We start from the raw sequence: 24,320 nt of genomic DNA on the forward strand, positions 1-24,320 counted from the left end.
AGAGGTCAATCGAAGTTTAATTCGATTCCCATCCGGAGATAGTCGATCTTCGTTTTTCCATTGTTCTATTGTTTAAAAGTTCGCGTCGATTTCATTAAGAAAAACTATTTCTAACTTCTATTTTTTTTCTCGAAAAAAGATAATTTTGTCCTTAAAAATAAATGATTTTAACGCGAATTACAGTGAGGTTCGGACCTGTCCAGAGCCTCACATTTGTACATGGAATTTTCATGATTGTACATAAATTTTTACATTTAATAAAACTTATTAAATTTCATATTGGCTTAACTGTTTAAAGATTTGATATTTATCGTTTTTAGATTTATAATTGCGTCTAGGCACGTAAAAAGAAAGTTTAAAAGACTTTTTCGATATTTTATTTCGATAAAAATCCGACCGGATATGTCGGGCCCCTTCCCTCACCCCACTGTGGGTTTGGCCGAACACATAATGGGCTTATTAAAAGAGGCATTTTAGGATTTATTCAAAAATCTTTAGCTTTTTTAAAAATCCGCGCCAAAACTTTACAATAAATATATTACATTTACGCAACTCCCGAAATCATTATATTAATGATTTTTTTTTTTTTTTTGTGTATACTCTTATGGCACTAAGAGGGCCTCTTAAGACGGCCGGATGGCCGAGCGGTAAAGGTGGCAGCCTACCGCTCTGGGGGACCCGGGATCGAATCCGAACGGGTCGAATAATCCCCAGGAATTTTTCGGGGGGTGGTCCGTTCGGATATGTCGGGCCCCGTCCCTCACCACCCGGTCGCCCCATTGTGGGCCTGGCCGAACCCATAATGGGCCTACTAGAAGAGGCCCTCTTAGTGCCCACAGGGCGGAAAGAGTTAAAAAAAAAAAAAAAAGGGCCTCTTATAGCAGGCCGATTATGAGTTCGGCCAGGCCCACAATGAGGTGACTGGGTGGTAAGGAACGGGGCCCGACATATCCACCCCCCGAAAAATTCCTGGGGATTCTTGACCCGTCCGGATTCGATCCCGGATCCCCCAGAGCGGTGGGCTGCCACCTTTACCGCTCGGCCATCCGGCCGTCTTGGGCTGCCACCTTGACGGCTCGGCCATCCGGCCGTCTATATTAATGATTCACAATATATATACCATTTTAATTCATTTTAAAAAAATATTATTGATAAAATCAGAAGATAATCTATTAAAAAAATATATTTTTTCCTGAAATTTTGATAAATTTGAAAAAAATGCAATTTCATAATATACACATATACTGTATATGCAATATAAAAAAATTACACAAAAATTCTATAATACCCAATTTAAAATTATTTTTAAATATAATCATTTTAAAAAGTAAATAATATTTAAATTAAAAAATAAAAAATCAAACTTTTAATTAAATTTTTTTTTTAAATTCGGACTTACAAATGCGTCACGTTATTTTCCAGACGATACAAAAATAATAATAAAACAAATAAAAATTTCTAATTAATTAATTAATTAAAATATAGCATAAAAATAATATTTAAAAATTTAAAATTTATATTAATAAATAAGAAAAAACAATTAATTAATTTTATTTTAATAAATTCGGAGAAAAATATACGTAAAGCAATAAGATTTTTGCCCCCTTAACGTTTCAACCCCCCCTGCAAGTTAAAAATTTGATGAGCGGATGAATTTTGGGATGAAGGTTAAGACCTGAGAAAAACTTAAAAAGAAAAGTTCTTAAAGAGAAATTCACGTATAAACTGTTAATTAAATAACGAATTAAACATTATATTTAAGAAAATGAGACTTTATAAAGTGTTAATTATAATTAACGTATGTTTGATGTACTTGAATCACGTTATTTAGATATTGAAGATCTTGAATTGGACGAGGGTTAAGTAAGTTGATTACAATTTGATGAAATTTATTTATTATTCGATTTATTTTTCTATATAAAATGTAATAAATAACGACATTTAAACGTTTAATTATTATTTACGACGTTATCTTTTGTTTAATTTCTTAAAAGTGCCCCATTTACTTCTTAATGGAGCCACGTTTCATGTTAAATATCTTATGCATATATTCTACAGTTGAATTGATATAATTGCAGATTACGTTGCTAATAATAATTTTCCTATAGATTAAATATAGTTTTTTTTTCTTTCTTTTTTTTAATATAAAGAAAAATTTTATAATGTCATTTCCTGTTTTTGATATACAGTAAAGTAAGTTTTGAATGTGTCTTTATAATGTCTGCAATGTTATACTGCTGTATATAATAGGAAGTGGCAAATCTACAAAACTTTTTTATTTCTTATTATAGAATTGTTTGAATTGGATAAGAGTTTAGGATTTAAAATAAGCTTGCAGCATTAAATGGTTGTTTTTGAATTGCGGCGGTTCGCGCCGCTTGAGATGGATAAACGTGCCGCGAATAGTACTAAAGTGTCATTTAAAAATGAGAATAAATCCAATTGTGTGGAGATTTATTATGACCGTAGTTGCGGTTGTTATAGTATGTATTTATGTTCGTACGTATAGTATGCGTTCATCATTGCCAGAAAGGCAATTTGTTTATTTGTGTTTGATTTATACTGTAACCTTGTTTAGTAACTTTGTATTGTATCTTGTACACTAGCAATTACTAAAGCAATTGCCATGGGCTCTCATGTTTTCTTTCACAATTTCCTATCCCCCTTTATTTTACACTTGGTCTCTCATTCCTTTCCTCTTCCTTTTGTTTCTTATAGGGCTAAGTCTGCCACTAAATGACAGACGGCTCTTGTACTCTTTAAGTAAAGTACGTGTTTATGTATAATTTAAAGTGTAAAAATTAAAAATTGTGTTAATATATAAAGCATGCCGGAAAAGTTTTTCGTATCTTATGGTTTGCCGCCGGCTGAAGTTCGAGAATCTGCGTTACCGAATTAAAATGTTAAATTTATTGTTATTAAAGGTATATTTAATAGTGGTACTAAGATTATTGTTTGTGAAAATAAAGGTTGTTTTTCCTATGTAAATTAGTAATAAATGGGTAAAATTTTATCTTTTATTACTATTAGATTTAATGTTTTTGTTTTAGCTCCAAAAAATAGATGATTATTGAGTATCCAATAAGGAATCGATTGAACTGATTGCCCGTTTTATTTGTAAAAAGAAGACTTCGAGTTTTTTCAAATTAATAATTTTGTGTTATATTGGAAAGCACTTCCTTTTTATAAGAAATTGTTTAGAAACTCAGATGTTTAGCTTGGATTTTCCAGTATTCTTGTTACTTTTGTATATCGGGTTTTAATTACTAACTATAAACATAATGCAATTTTTCCTGCTGTTGGTAAAAATTGTCTAACTCTTGTAACTAGTCTATATTTTAAAGAAGGAAAACTTGAACTATGTAACATGAATATAGAATTTTTCCTTTTTTTTTTTTTTTGTTTATATTATAATTTTAGTTTCAACAAATAGCTTGGTTGTTTGAATTTTAAACTATATAAATTCATTATTATAGTTTATAACAATAAATGTGCATTTTGATTTCTGAAAGAACTGTTTAATAAGTTTGTTTTCAAATCTTCTGGTTTCAAATTCAAAAACAATAAAATTATATGAATTATTTACCTAACACTTTTGTTGCCACTATTTAAAATATGAAAGTTGAATGAAATATGCCAATAATTCTTATATATGTCCAGTACCAATATTTATCTATTAAACATCAGTGCTAGAAGTAGCAAGTAAAAGTATCTGTATGTGGGATTATATGATGCGAGTCATAAGCACCTATCAGAAGACAAAATAATGACGAGAAACCAATATAATTAAATACATCCTGGCAATATGAAACCAAGCAATAAAATATAATCTTTACAATGTTTCTTACACTTCCATCTTTAATAAATAACATATAAAAAAACAAGTGCACAATTTACCAAAAACTTCCAGCATCCAAATGTGCAAAATCATATTCTGCCCGTGTCATATGATACAAAATTATATCAAAGCACCAAAAGTGTTAAGGAAAGAAAACTAAATTTTTATTATAAATGATAAAATATTATACATTGATTGATTTCAATCAAATTTATTAATTTAACATACACAGTACAAAATGTTTTTAATATGTACTAATACTTATGTAATTAGTTTATTTAAATTAAAATTCACCCACAGCAAAAGTAAATATTTCTTCCATTACCTGAAGTTGTAGTTGCAACTCAGTGTTTTCTAAAAAATTTAAAATAGGATTACAAACGTTGTAAATATTGAAATATATATCTTATTTCATAAAAGAATAAAAAATCTCATAAATTTTGTTTTTAATGCATTTGAAATAAAATTGTTTTCTAGATATAAAAGATAAATCATAACTACGAGAATTTTATTTTGAACATTACATAAAACTTGTTGTGATGTGTAAATTATTTTATTTATGTTACATAAAATAATATATACTTCATGACAAAACCTCAACTTAGAAATATGTGAACAAATAAAAACTATTGTATTTTTTTTTCCCCCTGAAGAAGGCAGAAAAAATATTGATATACTGTAATTTTGAGATACGAAACATTTATTATAGTTCTTGTAGAAATTACATAGGAAAACTGTTAATATGAATGCACTGGTAATATCTAACTTCTATTGTATTGAAAAGAAATGCATTTCAACTAAGATTAAAATTCTATCAGAGTTGTGATTTTAATCATATTTGTTGGGAAATTGTGTTTTATGTATCAAATATGACTAAAAAGTTTGAAAGTTAAAAATTTAAAGTTTTAAGGAATTAAAATAAAAGAAAATTAAAAATTAATTAGATTAACTATCTGAAATATTAAAATTTAATGTAGCATTAAAATCTATATATGAGTAGTAATATTATTTTTATTATTACGTATTGAATTTCATAAATTGTATTAAAAACTTACATAATACAGGCAAAGATTTAATATTTTTGGTCTGTAATTTTAAAACAAGCTTGCTGATAGATTTGAAAACTTGTTGCTGAAACTATAAATAGCCTATATTAGTGGTTCTGAAACTTTTAAAGATTATAGACCCCTTAAGGTGTATTTTGGCACATTCTTATTTCAGCTGTTAGCTTTTAGTCATTAATTAATTAATAAACTGCAATAATAATAAGCATCTAAGGCATCTTATATTATTTTTTGACTGTCTTTAATTGCAATATAGTAGAGCATCGATTATCCGACCCCTGATTAACCGACCGCGTTCTAGTCGGCAAATTCAAATGTCCGCTAGTGATGTGGCGCTACAATATTCGGTTATGTCTTGGCTACTTTAATATTATTTTTGTTAAATTTTTGCATGTTTTAGCTGGCAGCACTGGCTCGACCATGAAAGGGATGCTAGTATTTAAACCAGGCCTAATACACTATACTAATAATGTATTTTTTCATACTTCTTGGTTATCCGACCAACTCCAGTCCCCAATTAAGTCAGATAATCAATGCTCTACTGTAATTTGAAAATTTTTGTTAAAATAACAGAATAAATTAAAAACCAATTTGTTATATTTTAATGACTTTTTGAAAAATAAAATTTTAATATGTAACTTACAGATTTATCATATTTCATTTAAAGGCTAACATAGCTCTAAAGAATAGATTGCTATTTGCTAAGTAAATAAAATAAGTTTCTTGAAAATTGACCTTCAAACTCCTAACTAGTAGCTTGCGGATCCCCAGGAGTCCATGGATTAGTTTCAGAATCGCTGGTCTATATAATACAATTGTGGTTTACATAAAAGTTATATGCTTGTAAACAAAGTTATGTAAAGTAATACTAATTATTATATTGAAATGTATTAAAATTTGTGTGATTTATATCCCTTGAATGATTAAGTAATTACCAGTTTTTATTGCTTATCTATGAAATTAAGAAAGATATAATAAGAACAATATAGAATTAAATGAACATAGTTGTAATAAAAATGTATGTATTATTATTATTATTATCGTATCAGAGACGTTACTTACATAAAACTTTCATGTAAAGGTTACCATATATTAAGAAGAGGAAGAAAATATATAATTTATATAGCAAAGTGTGGGATTTCTAGCCTTTCCTAATTCAGGTCAGAAAATTATAGAAAAATTAAAATAATTTACACTGTGTGACTGCTGCTTTCAAGAATTTCTGATATTCTAATTTAATTTCTATGAAGAGTTGGATAATGGTGATTCCCTATAAGATCAATTATGTCCAAAATATATTTTTTTTTGCTTAGATTTTGACAGTATCTGAAATGACTGAGTCAGGGGAATAATAGTGAGGATTTCAGTTGAAAAATTAAGGGAGGAACAAAGATTAGAAAATCGCCATAGACTCGCAGCTCAAAATAGGATTGACATCTAAATAATTTTGTTGTCAGATTATCACGCCAATCACTGAAAATGAGAGTAAATTACCTATTTATTTTTACTTGCAAAATATATATTGAAAACTAAAATGTGCAAATTTATGTTAGTTATGGATTATGGTAAATAAACTTATTCTGTTAGATGGCATTTAAAATTGTTAAAATATAATTGTAGCACATCTGGCAACTCTGTTAAGCAACAAGTGAGGTTGAACATGGAATATTAAACATGGGATATTTTTATTGCCAAATTGGATTTATGGCAAAATAAGAGTACTATATGGTTTACAATATTTCATTCAATCTCAAAATTTGATTGATTAATTTTGAAATCCAGCACTGTGAGGTACACTGGTGTGGTGTCCATCTGTTTGAGGATAGTTATGAGCTCTAAGCAGTCAGATATATTAAACTCGTAATCTTCTAGATGTGGCGCTATTATTGTGTGCATGACATCTTCCAGTTTTCTCGTTGGCACGCGAGTCTTATCCACTACCGGATGAATCTGTATGCCCTGCTTATGCGTTTTGGCAAAGCCAAATAGTCTAGGAGCGTCCGGAGAGTCTAAGACGATGTTCTTAATGTCTAACCTCTTAGCCAACTTGGTTTTAGCAAATCTCGTTACATACAATCCATACTTACAAAATTTATATAAAGAGATTGCCAAAAGAAGACAGGTCACTATCATATATAGAAGATGTCCTACTATTTTTAACATGCTGAGTAACGGGAAAGATGCCTCACAGCAGGGCAAATTGGCTGGAGTGTACACAATCCCTATGAAAGATCATAGATGGGATAAAGAGCTAGTATATGTAGGAGCCACGAAAAGATCACTGGATGTGAGGGTAAAGGAGCATAAGGCGGACATCACGCATAACAGATATACAACCGCACTAGCGCAGTACGCTACAGACCCGGAGATAGATCCATTTTTTAACTAGGCGAAAATAATACAAACGACCCAGCGGCCACATCATTTAAGATGGATTGAAGCGATATGGATACATAAAATGGCAAAGGAGAAAAAATGTATCAATAACAAAGAAGAATTATCATTATCGGGGGCCTGGCAAACGCAGGTCTATGATATGGGATAACATAAAGCTATACTTCCATCAACTGCACACGCGCAGAATGACGAGGACGGCGCGTGTTTACGTAGAACTTTTGGAATTCGTTTTTTGAAAGATTCTTGCCATCGAATAACTTGTCTGTTCACTTGAAGAACCAGAGGTTCGAAAACATTAGTGAAGAAAGGAAAGATAGAGAGGAAATATTAGCACTGTTCGGTTCGGGGTAGAAGTAAACACCAACTGTAACAGAAAACTGGAACTGTACATGAAGATAAGAATTACACCTCAAATCAATATTTTCAGCAAAGAAATTCAATCTTCTAATGTTTTCAGCCACTACTTTATTGGCCCTCGTCAGGAACTGTAAAACGGAAAAGCCGTTCTATAAATAGAATGCCGTCGTGTTCTAAGTTTAAAAGTTTTAAATACACTTGAATACAGGCTGTGGCATATCATTATATGATGTATAATTTGAGTCTAGATAGTATTTCCATGCATTTGGTACATGAATGGCATTCATGTTGATGCAGGCTCCACTCTTGTCCACCCTGTGTATTAGCGTAGCTTGGTCGTAACGGGAAAATTCCTGGATCGCTGCCATACTGTGCCAGAGGCCAAAAACATTAGAATTGAATTTGAATTTCTTTGCTGGAAATATTGAATCGAGATGTAATTCTTATCTTAAAAGCATTTTATAATATTTATTAAGTACAATGTACTAATAGTTGTTATATCAGCTGTTTTATATTAATCTGTCATTAAACATATCTCTGTAATTATATATAGGCACAAGACACAAGCTGTATGTGCATTACAAGGAAACAAATGAGAGAGAGATTCAGGTAAGCATTTATTTTTGCTTTCAAAATTTTGTGATCAAAGTTTTTTAAGCTAAATTCAGACTTAGCTAAATAAGTCCATGTCAAGTAGTAGTTGGTTTTTTAAGCAAATCTAACTTATGTGACTTAGCTATTCAGTAACAGTAATATTCATTTCTTTTTAAAAACCAAATGATTGGTGTAATTAATCAGACTTTTTTTGCTACTATTAATAATTAGATACTAAGTAGTTTGGCATTAGAAGTAGATGCTAGGTGCAATCCCTTATTGAAATTAATAATAATTATAATTTAATATTTATTCAATTTTAGAATAGTTTGGAAGAATATAATCAACATGGTGGGATTCGAGCTTGCAACTCCCACTTACCGTGTGGTGCTTTGCCAGCTATGCCACCCAAATTATTATAATTATTAATTTTGATAAGAGATGGTGCCTAATGTCTACCTCTAATACCAAATTACTTACTGTCTAATTATCATCATCATTTATTACTATCCATTGGGAATTGTTTTCCCTGTTACAAGGGGGTTTACATTTACTTTGTTTTTTTCTTAACAATACTTTTTGATTTTTTAATTTACACACATTATTTCGCAAATACGTCTCTTACATTTTTATTTTAATTATTACAATTTTTTTGTCATATTACATTAATGAAATCTTATTTTGAATATTAGTTAATATTAACTTATTTTGTTGTTATAAATGTCGATTATTTTACTAAAGTAATTATAAATTTCATATAAGCCCTTTTTGCTCATTTTATTTAAATTTATTAACAATTCTGTTAGCGAGTTGCAATTACAGATCCGAACCATTTCATAGTGTTCACGGATATCATTCAATTTTTGACATTTTAATATTAAATGGTAAGGTGATAAATAGTCGGAGTTACATAAAAAACATTTTTTAGTTGAAAAGTTTATATAAGTATTGTTAACAAAAAGCGAATATTTATTTAAATGGAGTTGGACTATAAGATGTTTTACATCCAAATTAACCGAATACAACATATATGGTTGGACAGATGGTATTTTAAATATGTCTAGGTACCAAGGATGATATTTACTGCTGTATAGGGAGAGTTGATCTTTGTTTATGGATTGTGCTATAGCCGAGTTCAAGAGTAGTGAGTAACGTGTTTTCCAATCTTGAATGTTATCTTTAAATAGTAATTCTGATACTCCCAAAGAATTGAAGATAGTTTTGTAAGGAACTGAGTCCGAACGTTATTTTTATTTTATTATTATTTTTCCGTTTTATTATCTTTTGTTTGGGGTTTATGTTTATTTAGGACGAAGGTTTCCCACCACTCTCTTGTTAGTAATGAAAAATGAAGATAAAACAACTCACGGAGAAATAAGCGCTGTAGGAAAAATCTTGCGCACTTGCGCTGCCCGGCGGAAGTAACAGTCCGCAGAAAAAAAAAATGGAGGGGGAGTCCCCACAATCACTAGTAGAGAAATACTTGATAAACCGTCTTAAACATCCCAGAAAATTATGATAAATATTTTGTAAACGGTTTATAAGCTTTGTCGGAAACTTAAAGCTGCCAGAAAAGAAAGTTAATGTTAGCAACTAAGTATGTAAATAAGGGGAGTAACCCAGCTCAAGTGTGATGTCACCTCACAGTATAAAACCCATACGTTAACCGAAGAAGGAGAGGTGATTTCCAAACCGAGGTGAATTCCAAATCGAGGCGACTGTGAGAGCGAGGTAGATTCGAAAGTGAAGTATTTTCTGATAGAAGTCCAGATTGATAATTGGACGATCCAAGGTGTTAAAGAGGAGTTTGATTGACGATTTGACGATATCGAAAGGATTGAGGAAATAGTTTCTTCGTATAGTGAGGTGACGGATAGACGTTTAATTAGTAAGAGATATTGTTCATAGTTTCTAAGTATTTGATTGTCGAATTTCAAGGGGAATTACTATTAAGTTAAGCTAAGTAGCTGAGTTTATTGTCGGGTTGACTCGTTGATTTTCGTTAATAAATTTGGTTTGGATTATTGATATTTGTACGTAGTACGTTCTAGTTGCTAATTAAATATATTTGAAATTTTGATCTGACTTGATATTTATCGTTATTATTACTAATCTTTCGGTGCACGCTTAAAAGCCCAGGCCTAGCAAACTAATCTCGAATCCGCGTAAAGTACCCGTTAGGTTAACGGAAGTTTCACCGACCGTAATTATAGTCGGTTTCCTAAGATACTAAAATTAAGTACTTTACAGTTTTTAGTTTTTAGTTTTTAGTTTATTATGCCATAGCTGTTTGTTTTTTTGAAAATTACTTTGCTTGATATTTTCGTGATATAGAGCGATCAAATTGTTGTTGCTATTGAATTTGAGTCTGTAATAAAACTTAATAATACGTTTTAATATAAACGGGAAGTACCATATACGAGTAGTTTCATGGCGTAGTGCATAACTGAGTATTGTCCATTCTGAAATAATTTACGTAAATAGTAAATATGAAAAAGTTCTAACTTATAGAGATGATCCAAGCTCCAAATGGGGCTGGCATAGAAAATAATAGGGTTAATAATCGAATTATAAAGTTTCATGTGTATTCTTAAGTCAGAAGTTTTCAATCTACAGCATAAAAATAAAAGATTATCGATAGCTTGTTTAACTTTATTGTTGAGTTTAGAAATATGCGATTTAAAGGTTAGGTTCCAGTCAAAGTTAATTCCTAGATAATTTATTTCATTGACAGTTTGTAGAAGGATATTTTCATGATAAATTTTTGTTTCGTTAACAGATATTTTACTGTTGTTCCGGAAGATAATTATTTTAGTTTTACTTGAATTAACTGCTAGATATTTAGACTTAAAATGCGAATTTAATTGATTAATTTTCCTTATTATCTAATTATTAATAATAGCAAAAAAATAGCCAGATTAATTATGTCAATCATTTGATTTATTATTAATACATCAGGCTTAGTGATAGCTTACAACTGTCGTTATATTAATGTCAAAAATAGACTAACTGTAGGTTATATCTATTTATTTAGTATAGTTCTGATATTTATTGAATTCTGACTTATAAGAAGTTAACTTTTGAAATAACAAGATTTTCTGCCTCCAAATATGATTATTGAATTGAATCATTTGGTTACACGTAGTTAACGGTAACTTTTTATAGTAATAAATTTGCTTAGAAAGAATGATGATAAAAAAAAAATTTAATTTGATTAAGCAGATTTAAATGTTATAAATTATAATACAGTACTGTATAATGGTTTACAATAGTTACTTTGTCATCATATTGTAAGCATTGCACATAACTTTCAAATGATAATGTTTTTATTATATTGTATAAAAGCATGTCAGAAAATATTTGATTTTAAAATTTATCTACCATTATTCAATCTGTCTTTGCGTATTTAATAATACATATTTAAAAACATAAGTACAAAACCATTTTATAAGAGAATAAGAACCAGTACTACAAAAAGGAGGGATTACATGTCAAAAGTTAACTGGTATGTGTATCTGTTCAATAATTTTTTGATATTTCTCTGGATTCTTTTGTCAACTTTATCATCATCCAATGTACTTTTCCTTTAACTTCTATAATGACAGTCTGTTCTTACATAAAGCAATATGTTTAGATCCTTAGAGTGCCGCAAACTACAGGAAGCAGGAGCTAGCATATGCTCAGTCACGTTTCCAAGTCCTGCCTTTTTTCCACGAGGCTATGAGCCATTTTTGCTAGATAAGCTACGCAGGCACAAAGCAGCTGCAAACTACACAATGTTTGCTTGTGTATCGTAGTCCACAGGATGTGGATTCCACAGATATGGACTGGCTATAGATCAAAGATTTTATTATAACCTATGTTTGTAATCAGTCGGTTTTCGTTCTGAACTTTGAAAAAGCATGGAAAAAACATACCTACTAGTTAAGCCTAAGTAGGCTTAACTAACCAAAAACTATTTATATATAACTATTTACTATTTATATACAACATTTATACTATTTTCAATACTGAATGTATTAATCATGTAATTTATGTACATTGATAAAATTCTATTTCTTTTTCGACATGTGACGTGTTCATGAAGTCATCCATCTTGCCCGCTCTCTCTTGCTAGCGTCTTGCTCTCGCAAAGCGCTAGTTTGTGGCAACTCTTAGAGGATATATTAAATGAATATAGGAATGGTATAAGAGTAATAGAAAGCAACAGGAATATTACTGTAATAGTAGATTATGCTTTAGAGTAGTAGTTGGAAATTGACCGGAATCAAGTAGTGAAGTGCCAAGTACGTTCAACTGTCCCTCACAACTATTCATAACAATTAGTGAAAAATAAATTACTTAACAAAAAGATGATAGAGGAACCTGTACTAGATCTTCAGATAATTAACTGAAAAAATGTGTTTAATTATGTAAAGAAACAGAGAAATAGTCATATGTATCTTTTTGAAAAATCTCATTGTACTGGTTATGTTTGATAAATGCCAAATGAATTTGAAGATTTCAATTTTGTTTTTGATCAGAATGTGAGAAAATATCTGTTGTTTCAGAATATATGGAAAATACTTCTATAATGTAAGGAGTTTATATTTTATTAATTTGTTAAAAGTGTTAATCAAGATATCAACTATATGTATAGTTTAATGGAATACATTGGTTCATTACCAAAAAATTATAGTTAAACATCTGCTAGAGCATTTGTATAGTACAGTCAAACCTGTTTTTATGCGTTCTTTTTATGTGCGATTTTTATTTGTGCGATTTTTTTAATGCGAATTTTTAATTTATGCGGTTTTTTTTGTGCGATTTTTAATTTGTGCGGTATAGTTGGCGACTAGTCTCGTGCGATTCGTCATGTCTCACGTTGACTTATTATAGCTAAATAAACTTATTATAGCATAAATGCACTTATTATAGTAATATTATTGCATAAATATGCGAAAAATGAAATAATTTACTTTTTAAGTCAACAAAACACCACCTGGACAAAAATATGTAAAACAGACGATAGACCAGACGATGCAGTCAAGTGCTGACATCTGTTGTCAATAAATTCTATTTCGTACGGTTTTGAGTTATTTTCTACGTGAGACTTTTTTTATGCGTTCCCTATTCACCGCATAAAAAAAATATTTTTTTAATTGTGTTGCGAAAACTATTTTTTACAGCCATTCGTGAAGTTTCGTGCGATTTCTTTTTATGCGTTTTTTTTAATGCGGTCCCTATCCCCCGCATAAAAACAGGTTTGACTGTATTATAAAATTATAAATATATCTACTTTCCAAAAGTAATTTTACTCTCTATAACATACCTTTAAGAATTTATGAACTAATTTTATCTAGAGGTAGACGTTAGGTGCCATCTCTTGATAAATTTAATAATTATAAAAATTAAATATTTAATTTTTAATGGCAACTGACAATGCATCTTTATTGTATGTGGGAATTGTGGGTTTGAGTCCCACTTTGTGCTAGTTATTTACTTCCAGAACTTTCTAAATGAAATATTAATTTATTTATGAGTACTATAAATGCATTCTACCTACTTATCGTAATTAAAAACTATTAATAATAATGATGTATTTAAATGTAAAATACTAGCAAACAATAAAATTTTGTAACTGTGTTTGCTACATAGAATATGCATACATTCTAATGTTAGAATATAGTAGCTTAAAAAAGCAAAGTATATAACAGATGTTGGATTAAAAACATACGATATTTCTAAAATCAATTTAGTTTTTGATTTTACCGTAATTGATAAATGGACATAGGTGTATAATGTTTTAAGTCAAAAACTTTGGCTGTAATATTTTAAATTATATCTTTTATTATTAATAACGGGAGTCATTAGTCATAAATAACAAATTCCTGTGATTATGTAAAAAAATGTCAATAATTGGAATGATGTTTGTTTACAATGAAATTCAGTTCAATTTTGATTCATTAAGAGGTTATAAATTTGTATTTTGGTTTTATGTCTTCAATAAATATGTATGTTGTAATAAACATTCAGGTTTTAATATAATAAATATATATATATTATATATATATATATAATATTTCTATGTAATATTTTGTAAAATTAATTACTCTATAATATCATAATTTTATTTTAAATAATAAGATAAATTCAGAACTTTTTATATAATAATACATTAAGATTTGAAAGTTTTAAAAGTAAAAAAATGTTTTTATTATTGAATAAATTTTAAATGTTACAATTTTTAACAAATTTAATAAGTAAAGAACTTGCATAATTTTTTTAAGACAATAATTTAAGTATATTTTGTATTTAAGCATCTTTATTATCATGTTTACTTATCTAGTCTCATAATTGTGAAAGTCTAGACAGCATTTGTATCACTGTGCCAACTTCCTATTACTAAAAAGAAAGTTTTTTATGTTTGTTTTTTACAAGAACAAAAAAAATAAAATATAACTCAGTGTAATTTTAATCTTTCTTTTTTTTATAAAATAAAAAAAATGTTTTAAAGTTTTGAAATTTTGAAAAACTTCAAAAAAATTTGTAAATAATTAGATAAAAGTAACATTACAAAACCTTAAGTCAGAAACTATATGCTTTGAAGTACAAAACCATGTTATAAAGAACTGAAAAATGTACAGAAATGGGAGTTTACATTCCAAAAACTAATTGATGTGTATCTTCTCTTTAATCATTTTTTGAACTTCCTCTGAATGCTTTTGTCAGCTGATCACTTCAGCTGATGTACTTTTCCCTTAATTTCTTATGTAATTCCTTATGTAAAAATCATTTAAACCAGCCCTTATTGGAAACAATTGGGTTAGTAGTTGATTCTGTGTTGTTTTTTGTTTAATTACAGTCGACTCCGCATAAGTCGACACCCCAAGGGGAAGTGGAAATGTGTCAAGTTATCCGATGTGTCGACTAAAGCGAAGTTGGAAAAAAAACCACAAAACTACAATTAATAAAATGTAGTAGTGCTTTATACAGTAACATAGACTTACAAAACATCATGTTCTCCATTTACAATTATTCTGTAGATGATAAACTGAAAAATTTGTTTAGTGTTGTTTGCTTTGAGCACTTAACTATCTCGACTTTCTTTTTCAACAAACATGAATGCCTTAAAAACATCATCTTTGCAATTGTCACTTGTTGGCAAGTAACGTCTAAGGATTCTTAGTGCCTCTGGCATGAGAAAATGCAAAATTGGATTCTGGTATGACGTTGATGTAGATTGTATATTTTCTTTTTGTTTATCTGTTATTATTTTATACATAAAAATACATAAAATGTTAAGGCATTTTTATTAATATGTATATATATTAATAATATAATGTATTATTATATTATTATTTATTAATATATAATTAATATATTTAATCGACTCTCCCTTCTGAAAAAAAATGAGTTCGCACCACATGTGCGGAGTGAATTCATTTTTTCAGGAGGAGGTGTCAACTTATCGGAGTGTGGGACAGCAAAAGTATGTCGACTTATCGGAGTATGGGACAGCAAAAGTATGTCGACTTATCCAGTGGTGACGAGTTAAACGCTGTCGAGTAAACCGGAGTTCTTTAACATTAATGCCTATGTAAGTCGGCCGGGACCACAGAAAACTGACTACTTAACCGAGGGTGTCGACTTATCGCGATTCGACTGTATATGCTGTCTAATAGACTGTAAATGGTAATAATTACATTGTTGTTTACTGCTGTTGTCAGTTCAAACGTTGAATTCTTTTTGTATTCTTTCAATTATTGGTGATCTTGGACAACTTGTCATAAGCTTGGAATGAAAGATCTGCAGCAAGTTTTAATATTTTGTTCATTTTTTGATTGTTACTTTTGCAAAAATTTTACGTTTAAATAAATACATAAATACAGATATACCGTATTTTATGGACTACAAGACGCACTTTTTTCTTCAAAAAATTGCCTCCAAAATTCAGGTGTGTCTTATAGTCCGTAGCGTCTTAGTCTGTAAAATACGGTGTATATATATATATATATCTTTAAGATTCAAAATTCATATCCTCTATGGCAGTGGTTCCCAACTGGTGTTCTGCGGAACACTGGTGTTCCGTAAGCATCTCCCAAGTGTTCTGCAGATTTAGTCGCAAATCGGAAAGTGTACAATCGTATTCGAGTTGCCGAATATCAAAAAATTAAAATCATAAAATTTTCATAAACTAAAATATATATGTACGACTCGTACTTATGGAGTGTACTACTGTTTCGAATAAGATAAAGGCAATGATAAAAACTGAATGAAATATGTAAAAAACATCAGGCACAAGTTTCCCATTAAAGTTATTTAGGTATATTTTTACCTGTCTTAGAATTGACGTTAATAATATGAGTAGAGATTTTGAATTATAACTGCTCAATTCTAATAAAATAACTGATGACAAGCTTATGTATTTCATATTAACTTAAGTAAGTGTTCCGCTAAAGAAAATTGCTCACAAAAGTGTTCCGCATCCTAGAAAAGGTTGGGAACCACTGCTCTATGGTATAAGTTGTTGTTGTATTTTATTTAGTAATATTTTGGTGTGTGTACACCAAAATAGGCTTTATGTTTTATTTAATAATGTCTTGTGATATTATTTAATAAATTAAACAAAAAGTACAGAGTAAATGAAACACTTTCAAAATATTGTCAAGCAATAGAACAGAATTATAATAAGTTATTTATCAAAAGTTCTTGCATTTACTCTGTACTTTGTGTTTAATTTATTAACACAAGACAGTTTGCTTTGTTTTGCTGCTTCTATTCTAGAGAAATAGTTTCTTTTTTAATTTCATTAGATATGATTCTGGGTTAGAATTCAATTTATAGCAAAGAAATTCAAATACAGTTAATATATCAATGGTCCAGATGGTGTAACTGACAAGCATACTGCATGGTAAGCAGAGGTTGCAGGTTCAAGTTCTGTTCTGGGCTAGTTCTTTTCTTCCAGAAGGTATATATGACAAAATTGTACTATTTTCTATTGAAATCTGGACTCCCATTGGACTCAAGCATCTGGTTTTTGCAGATCATTCTACCATACTCAGAAAATAGTGGTTAAAGTTTAAGGACGTTACCCCTTTAAATGATTTGGTTCCATACAAACACACACTAGTTTGATTGATTATCAGGGAGTGAATATGGTGGTCAAATTTGGTTCCTTTTTTTTTTTTTTTTACTCTTTTGGCACCAAAAAATTTTTTTATACTTTTTCAAACAATCTTCAACAGAAAAAAATCACTTTCTTTTAGCTTTGTTTTGTTTAACCACTCTGATTCACACTCAAACAATGAATACTGCCTCTTTCTCATTTGGTTTGATTTAAAAATCATTTAGATCATTAATTTATTTAACTTTATTTAGTAAGTTAATTCAAAACAATATAATTTAGAGTTGTAGATTGACTATTAATCTCTATAAATTATACAAACTTGACCCTGAAAATCATTAATATGAATTTTCAATAACACGACCTAACTACTGTTTCCCTTAGCGATTTAATATTAATGTGAGTTGACTGTATAATCAATCATACTAGTTACTATGCCAATTCTTTTCTTCCAGAATTTTCTAAATTATTTAATAAATTTTAATTTACTTATAATTATTAATTAATTAATTTTATTTGCCAGGGAAAGTATCCCTATAAGGGGGTGGTACAAATACATATATTACTTAAAGAATTAATACATGATAAAGATACATATTACATAATTTTGTAGTGAATATTAACAACATAATTTGTTGCGTGGCACTGTTAATACCCTTAAGGTATATTATTATGAAGGATTTGTCCAAACATACAACAACAAATATTTAGATGTTACCAAGATTTTTTCAGTGATTTTAACAAAGTAGTAACAAATTTTATGGGCATCCTTTCTACTGATGAAATTTAAGTTGATTTTAAAGTCAAGAAATAATCCATCATTGCATATTCTTATAATGTCATTTTTTTCACACAAATTAGTTAGTACTTAGCAATTTTGGAGTAAGTAGAGCATAGAGATGTCATCAAATTGGGATAATTGACAGAAAGTGAGCGAGTTTCCAGTCTTAAATCATGTCTATAAACAGTAATTCTGATATACCAAATGTATTTAAATTTCATCAAAATTTATAATGCCAAGGCGGCAGTGCCTGCTTTTTCTCGATATTGCACTGCTTTATCATTTCTTGATATACAAATTCGGTATTATCAACACTTTTGTATTTAGGTTTGTAGTAAAGTTTTATAATACGTTTTAATATCTGGGAAAAAGCCCAGATAAAACTTAACTCTTGACGGAAGGCATATCCAGGTACTGTATTTTCAAGATGAAGTGACTTACAATGGAAGTAAATATGCAGAATTTCAAGGTTGTATGAGTAATCCAGTCCTCATATTGGGCCTGCGTAATAGATAACAGGATTTACAATGATATTGTAAGGTTTAAATTGAATATTCAAATTTGATGTTTTCATTGTTGCCCATAGAATAATAAATTGTCAATTGCTTGTTTAACTTTGATATTTAATTGCCCTGACACTTCCAATTGATAATAAGGAATTGATTGTTAGAAAAAAGTTTACAGATTGAAGTTTATCTTGTTTGTTAATTTATCATTTAGTTATATCTATTCTTGATGATGGAAGAAAAGTGTCTACTTGTACCAGTTTTCCAGTGGTTAAACTGTAGGTTAACTTTCCATGGTTGATTAATAAAATATCATTACGCAGTTTAACCTGCAAATTTTGTCTACGTAGTTCGTAGAAAGTTGGTAATAAAAATTTCCGTCTAGCTCTTGAATTGTTAGTTAAATCCGGAGAGATTTGTAATTTATTCCATTCTTCTAACAAATTCTGTTGTTTTTTTCGTATAATGGTAGTAAAAATACGGTCTTTAATTTGATTATTGCTGAGAGTAACTCTTAATATTATATTGGGAGTTTTAGACAGTTGGACTATCTCTAGTATATCCTCTTGAGCTATATTTTGTAATTTTAAAAGAGAAGTAATAAAGTTATGTATTTCTGCTCTTGAGGTGTTTTATGGTTTGAATAATTATACATAATAATGTTGTTATAGCGATGTTCATTAATTAACGAGTCCATTTTAAATTGAATACAATCCTTGTTAATTTGTAGCTTATCTACCTGTTGTTTTAAGTTAATTAATTGTTCCTCCATTTTTAGCTGGTGGTTCTTCGTTTCACTGATATTTTCGTGAATAGTTTCTAAATCTTGTTTTATCATAACCATTTGTCTAAAGAGTTTGTCATTAGCAGTATTAATCAAATCCGATATTTTATTCCATAACACTGAAGTAGAGGTGTCTGGAAGTTTATCCGGTTTAATAGAGAGATAATGGTCAGACTTGGTTAACTCACCTGGAATGCCATTTGCACTTATTTGCGATGAATTTAAGATGAGATTCATTTCGTCACTAGTTTCTTCATGAAGTTCTTTTCCAGAATTGAAGTTAAAGTCCAATATTGTCTTGGAATTTGACGAGAGAGGTTGGTTTTTCTTGGTATCCGGTTTGGCACGATTTGTTGGAGGCCTTCCTCGCTTAGGTGGAGAACGTTGCATTTTTATTGAAGGTGTTATTATTGAGATAATTTATCTTAATAAATTACAACTTTAAACTTTTAACAGCAATAAAAAGACAAAAACGTATGTTGCTTAGGCTTAGTATGGATGACCAGGAGCACAAGAAAAAGCGCCAGCAGCCTCGACCGATGAACACGCCCCCTTTACTTATAATTATTAAAATTTAATAAGAGATGGTGCCTAATGCATACCTCTAGGCCAAATTACTCAGTATTTAATTATTGATAGTAGCGGTAATATAGTCCAGTTTAATTTGGTAGTCATTTGGCTTTAATATTGTAATAACTGTTTATCCATTTGTATACTTCATTTTAATACATGTGTATATAAATATACAAATGAATTTGAAATGTAGCACGAATGCTACACTTTGAAGTGTATGCTTGCAAAAGACATCCAAATTTGGATTCAACCTGTTACTGTATTCCTAGCCATATTGAGTTCTATTTGCAGTATTCATATCCCAATTGAATGTCTATTAAACCATAACTATATAAACCAAGAAACTAAACAATTTAAGGAGTCTTTTAGGTTTATTCAGATTAAACATTTATCAAGACTCTTTTTATTATCACTTTTTGATTATAGTTTGTGTAGAAAGCTGTGAATATTATATGAACTACCTATATTGTGTGGCAATTTTTATTTAACTTTTAAATTATTGATAAATACTGACATATTGAAAATTAATGACACTTGTGATGCATTTTAAAACAATTTTAGTTAATAAAAGTATTACTTAGTATTTGAATAAAAGTATTTGTGATATCATTAAAATTAAATTAATTATATCTATTAATCAACATGGCAGTTTGTAACTGAATAAAATGTAACAGACATTGCAAATAAACCTTTAACTCCAGCAAAGTACAATTTTATTTCAAAGCTAATGTTTTTGACTGTATTTTAACAGTCATTATCAGGCTTCTAACAGAAATGTCAAATTTCCAGAACAGAATTAGAACAAAAAAACATTCAAAATTACAAATAATTCCATCAACCAGTATATTTTAAACATTGATGGAACTTTGGGGATTGCCAGGTGAGGTCTAGGTCACTGAGATTCTCCTACAGTCTTTCTTTCTGACACCACCGTAAGCATCTCTGATGGTGGTGTCAGAAAGACATGAGTTTTGAGCATTTTTCTGGATAGTAAAAATGTGAGACTAGGAGTAAGTCATTTGACACAACTTACTACATTTAAACATTTATTAGACAGCACAAAAGTTGGTACAACACGTTACACAGGGTATTTGCGTTTTGTGGAGAGAGAGATTTACAAATTTTTGGTACCTCACAACTTGGAACTAGAATCTCCATTGAGGGTCATTGGAATGTAGTCCTTAAATTAGCATTTTGAGAGAGAAGCAGCAGATGATGAGGAATCTGAGGGCACAGAAGAGCATTAATCCAAAAAAGCGCACAGACACACTAAACTGAACAGTTGAAACAACAGGCGACAACTGACTGAAATCAGCTGTTCCTCGTCATATTCAAAGCAGCAAATACCTTAGAGGTGACTAAAAGTCGCCTGAAAGGTGTCACTACTGATGCTGAGAAAATGTAAGTTGACACTCTCAGGTAAGAAGTTGACATATACTAGCTTCTGATGATGTCTTCCTTGAGTTGTTTTCCTTTTACTTGTTCAATTCTCACAGAACACATACTGTCGGTTACATTTAAAATATTTCTCTGAATTATCCCTGCTACATTTTAAATTATATACAACACTAAAGAATTTTTAATCAACAAACCAAAACAAATCAAAAAATTAGCAATAATGTATGATCTAAACTACAATTAAATGTCAAAAAAATAAGCCATGGGTAGAATGCATCTTCAATTAAATTTCATACAATGGACCTCAAAGCAAGTGGAAACGCTTTAGCATCCTTAAGGTTCATAGACTTATTAGTTCAAGGATTTATAAACTTCCAACACCTCTGAGATCAGAGATGGTGTGTACTCATGATTTTTTCCACTTCTAAGTTCTCCTATTCTTTATCCTGGTGTCATGCTCCAGAATTCTTACCTTGAGGGAGCATGTGGTACCATTAATATATTCCAAATTTTTACCCTCCCTATTATCCATAACTGGTACAAAGTATAAAGTGGCATATGAAATGGATCTGGCTGATCTTTATCTTTTAATCCAGTGAAATGAATATATGTAACCAAAAAAAGCTAAAGAATTTGAATTTAAAGTAATTAATTTGTTTGATTCTATATTAAAAGTTTGATATAATTTAATTATTAACTTTAATCTAGCTAGTTTTAATATAATGCTTTGAAATTACTATATTCAGGTTATAGAAATAGAGTAATTCATATTCTTTAAGGTAAACTTTGAACAAATTTAACTATAAAAGAAGTATTCTCAAAAAACTTAATTAATTAGCCAGCAATTAAGTTTCTAAAATTAATATAAGAAATTTTTAGAAAACTTTTTTGGTTACATATATTCATTTCACTGGATTAAAAGATAAAGATCAGCCAGATCAAGCAAGCATCAATACACGGAAGGATCACAATTTGCATTATAATAAAGCAGTTCACTAATGAAGCATTACATTTTCAATATTTCTATTAATAATTTAAAATTATTTAAGTATGTATTTTATATATTCATAATAGATATTGATGAAAATCTAAACTTATCTATTCCAATTAAGTGATATTTAATATGAAGAGAGGTAAATTTTTTCTTTATTTGTTTAATGATTGATATTAACAATGGATATGATAGATCCATCCAGTATATTAGCTAATCAATCCATTAAAAATAGATTGCAACATAATTTTTGATTGTTCTTTCTTCCACAAAAACCTTGACAATCCAGTGTTAGGTGTTTATACAACTGCTAATGTTTTCAACCCCGTCGGGGTCTTCATCAGGCACAGCACAAAGGTAGTTTCAAATGCCAGTGAATGGAACCAAGAAACCGAAGCGAATTCTATTCCATATTTCAAATTGGAATAGAATTCGCTTCGGTTTCTTGGTTCCATTCACTGGCATTTGAAACTACCTTTGTGCTGTGCCTGATGAAGACCCCGACGGGGTTGAAAACATTAGCAGTTGTATAAACACCTAACACTGGATTGTCAAGGTTTTTGTGGAAGAAAGAATTATAATTCATCCAGTTTACAGTAAGAAGTATAGTTGTTTTGATTGTTCTTTTAATAGCTAAAATCTACTTTGTGTATATGATTTCCGCAAGCTACTACTGTCTGTTTACTCTCTAAATGAGTGAAATTAGTCTTTTCTTATTACTATAATAAAAGATCTATTGATTTGATTTTTTTCTGGTTAAATGAAAATTTTTAAAAAAATTATTGAAATAATTAAAAGATATACTAAATTTATACTAAAAGTTTGAGTTTGGCCAAAAGACTTTTATTTGCCAAATTTACAATGTTAACTGTTGAAAAAATTCAAAATTTAATAATCTGTTATGTATAATTTTATTGTACATAACAGATGTACAATAAAGAATTTTTTATTGAATAAGAATTCTTCATTAATTTCCTTTTAAATAACACGAGATTGATTATAAGTTAAGACAGACAACTAGAACAAGTATACAGAACAATTTATATTTTATAAATATTGTAACTTTTTTTTCTAATATATAAGATCCTAATGTGAACAAAAAATTTCTTAACATTTTCTTAGTTCTGTATCCATAGATCACAAAAATTGTTTAAAAAGAAATATTTAAAGCAAAATAACTAGATAATTTCATTCTTATTTATGTGAATGAACTGAGACTAATAATTTTTTTGTTTTGTTTTTTTTTATAAAATGTATAATTGTCATTTTAATATGAAAATTTTGATGATTAATTTGAATATCATTTAACTAATGAAGCTTTAAAGAGCATTTATCTATTTTATTTTAATGTAAAAGATTATAATGTTCTGTTTATACATTGTCATGTCACAATGCCAGGATTCTACACATTTATAAGGATTAGTTGTAAAAACTGCTTCATACTGATTTGTTAATCTGATGTATATACGTAAACAAAGCAAAATCTGAGAAACATTTGCATTGTTTTACATATTTTTAAAATTTATTTGATATCCTCATACTACATATGAAGAAATAAATTTATTTTATAACATTTTGAAGTCATTAGTAATTAGGAAATATGCTAGAAATAAATATAGGACCAAATTTCAATATATTATTATAAAGTTTTTATATAATTATATTTTTTAATTTTCAACATTTTATTATATTTCAAAAAATTTTATTGTATTATGTTTCATTTTAATATATTTACATGCAGTAAGTTCAGTTTTCTAAATGTTCAGTTAAATTTTGTCTTGTAATTGATAAAAACAAACTGTTTTTTCTAAGAAAATTGAAGGAAAGGAAAGGAAATGTTGCAAAACTTTTCCTTTGATAATTAGTATGCATATTTATTGAAAGAATAAGTAATGAATTAAATCCTTTACTGCTTTTTAATTTCTGAATTT

At 29.2% G+C, this 24,320-nt stretch overlaps 1 protein-coding gene across 2 annotated transcripts in view; it reads left to right on the forward strand.

Annotated features, from left to right (window-relative positions):
• The first annotated feature begins 1,633 nt into the window (after positions 1 to 1,633).
• The window catches only part of Akt (Akt kinase), a 61,996-nt gene continuing 39,309 nt past the window's right edge, over positions 1,634 to 24,320 (forward strand). Inside the window, exons 1-2 of one of the 2 annotated variants that reach the window (XM_067270359.1) lie at positions 1,634 to 1,863; positions 8,210 to 8,265. The gene's annotated coding sequence lies outside the window, so the exon portion shown is untranslated. The remainder of the gene's footprint in view (positions 1,864 to 8,209; positions 8,266 to 24,320) is intronic. The other variant, XM_067270360.1, reaches the window with a different exon arrangement.

This window comes from Centruroides vittatus, unplaced genomic scaffold, assembly GCF_030686945.1.
Source record: "Centruroides vittatus isolate TY-2023 unplaced genomic scaffold, ASM3068694v2 contig_370, whole genome shotgun sequence".
Lineage (NCBI taxonomy): Eukaryota > Metazoa > Arthropoda > Arachnida > Scorpiones > Buthidae > Centruroides > Centruroides vittatus.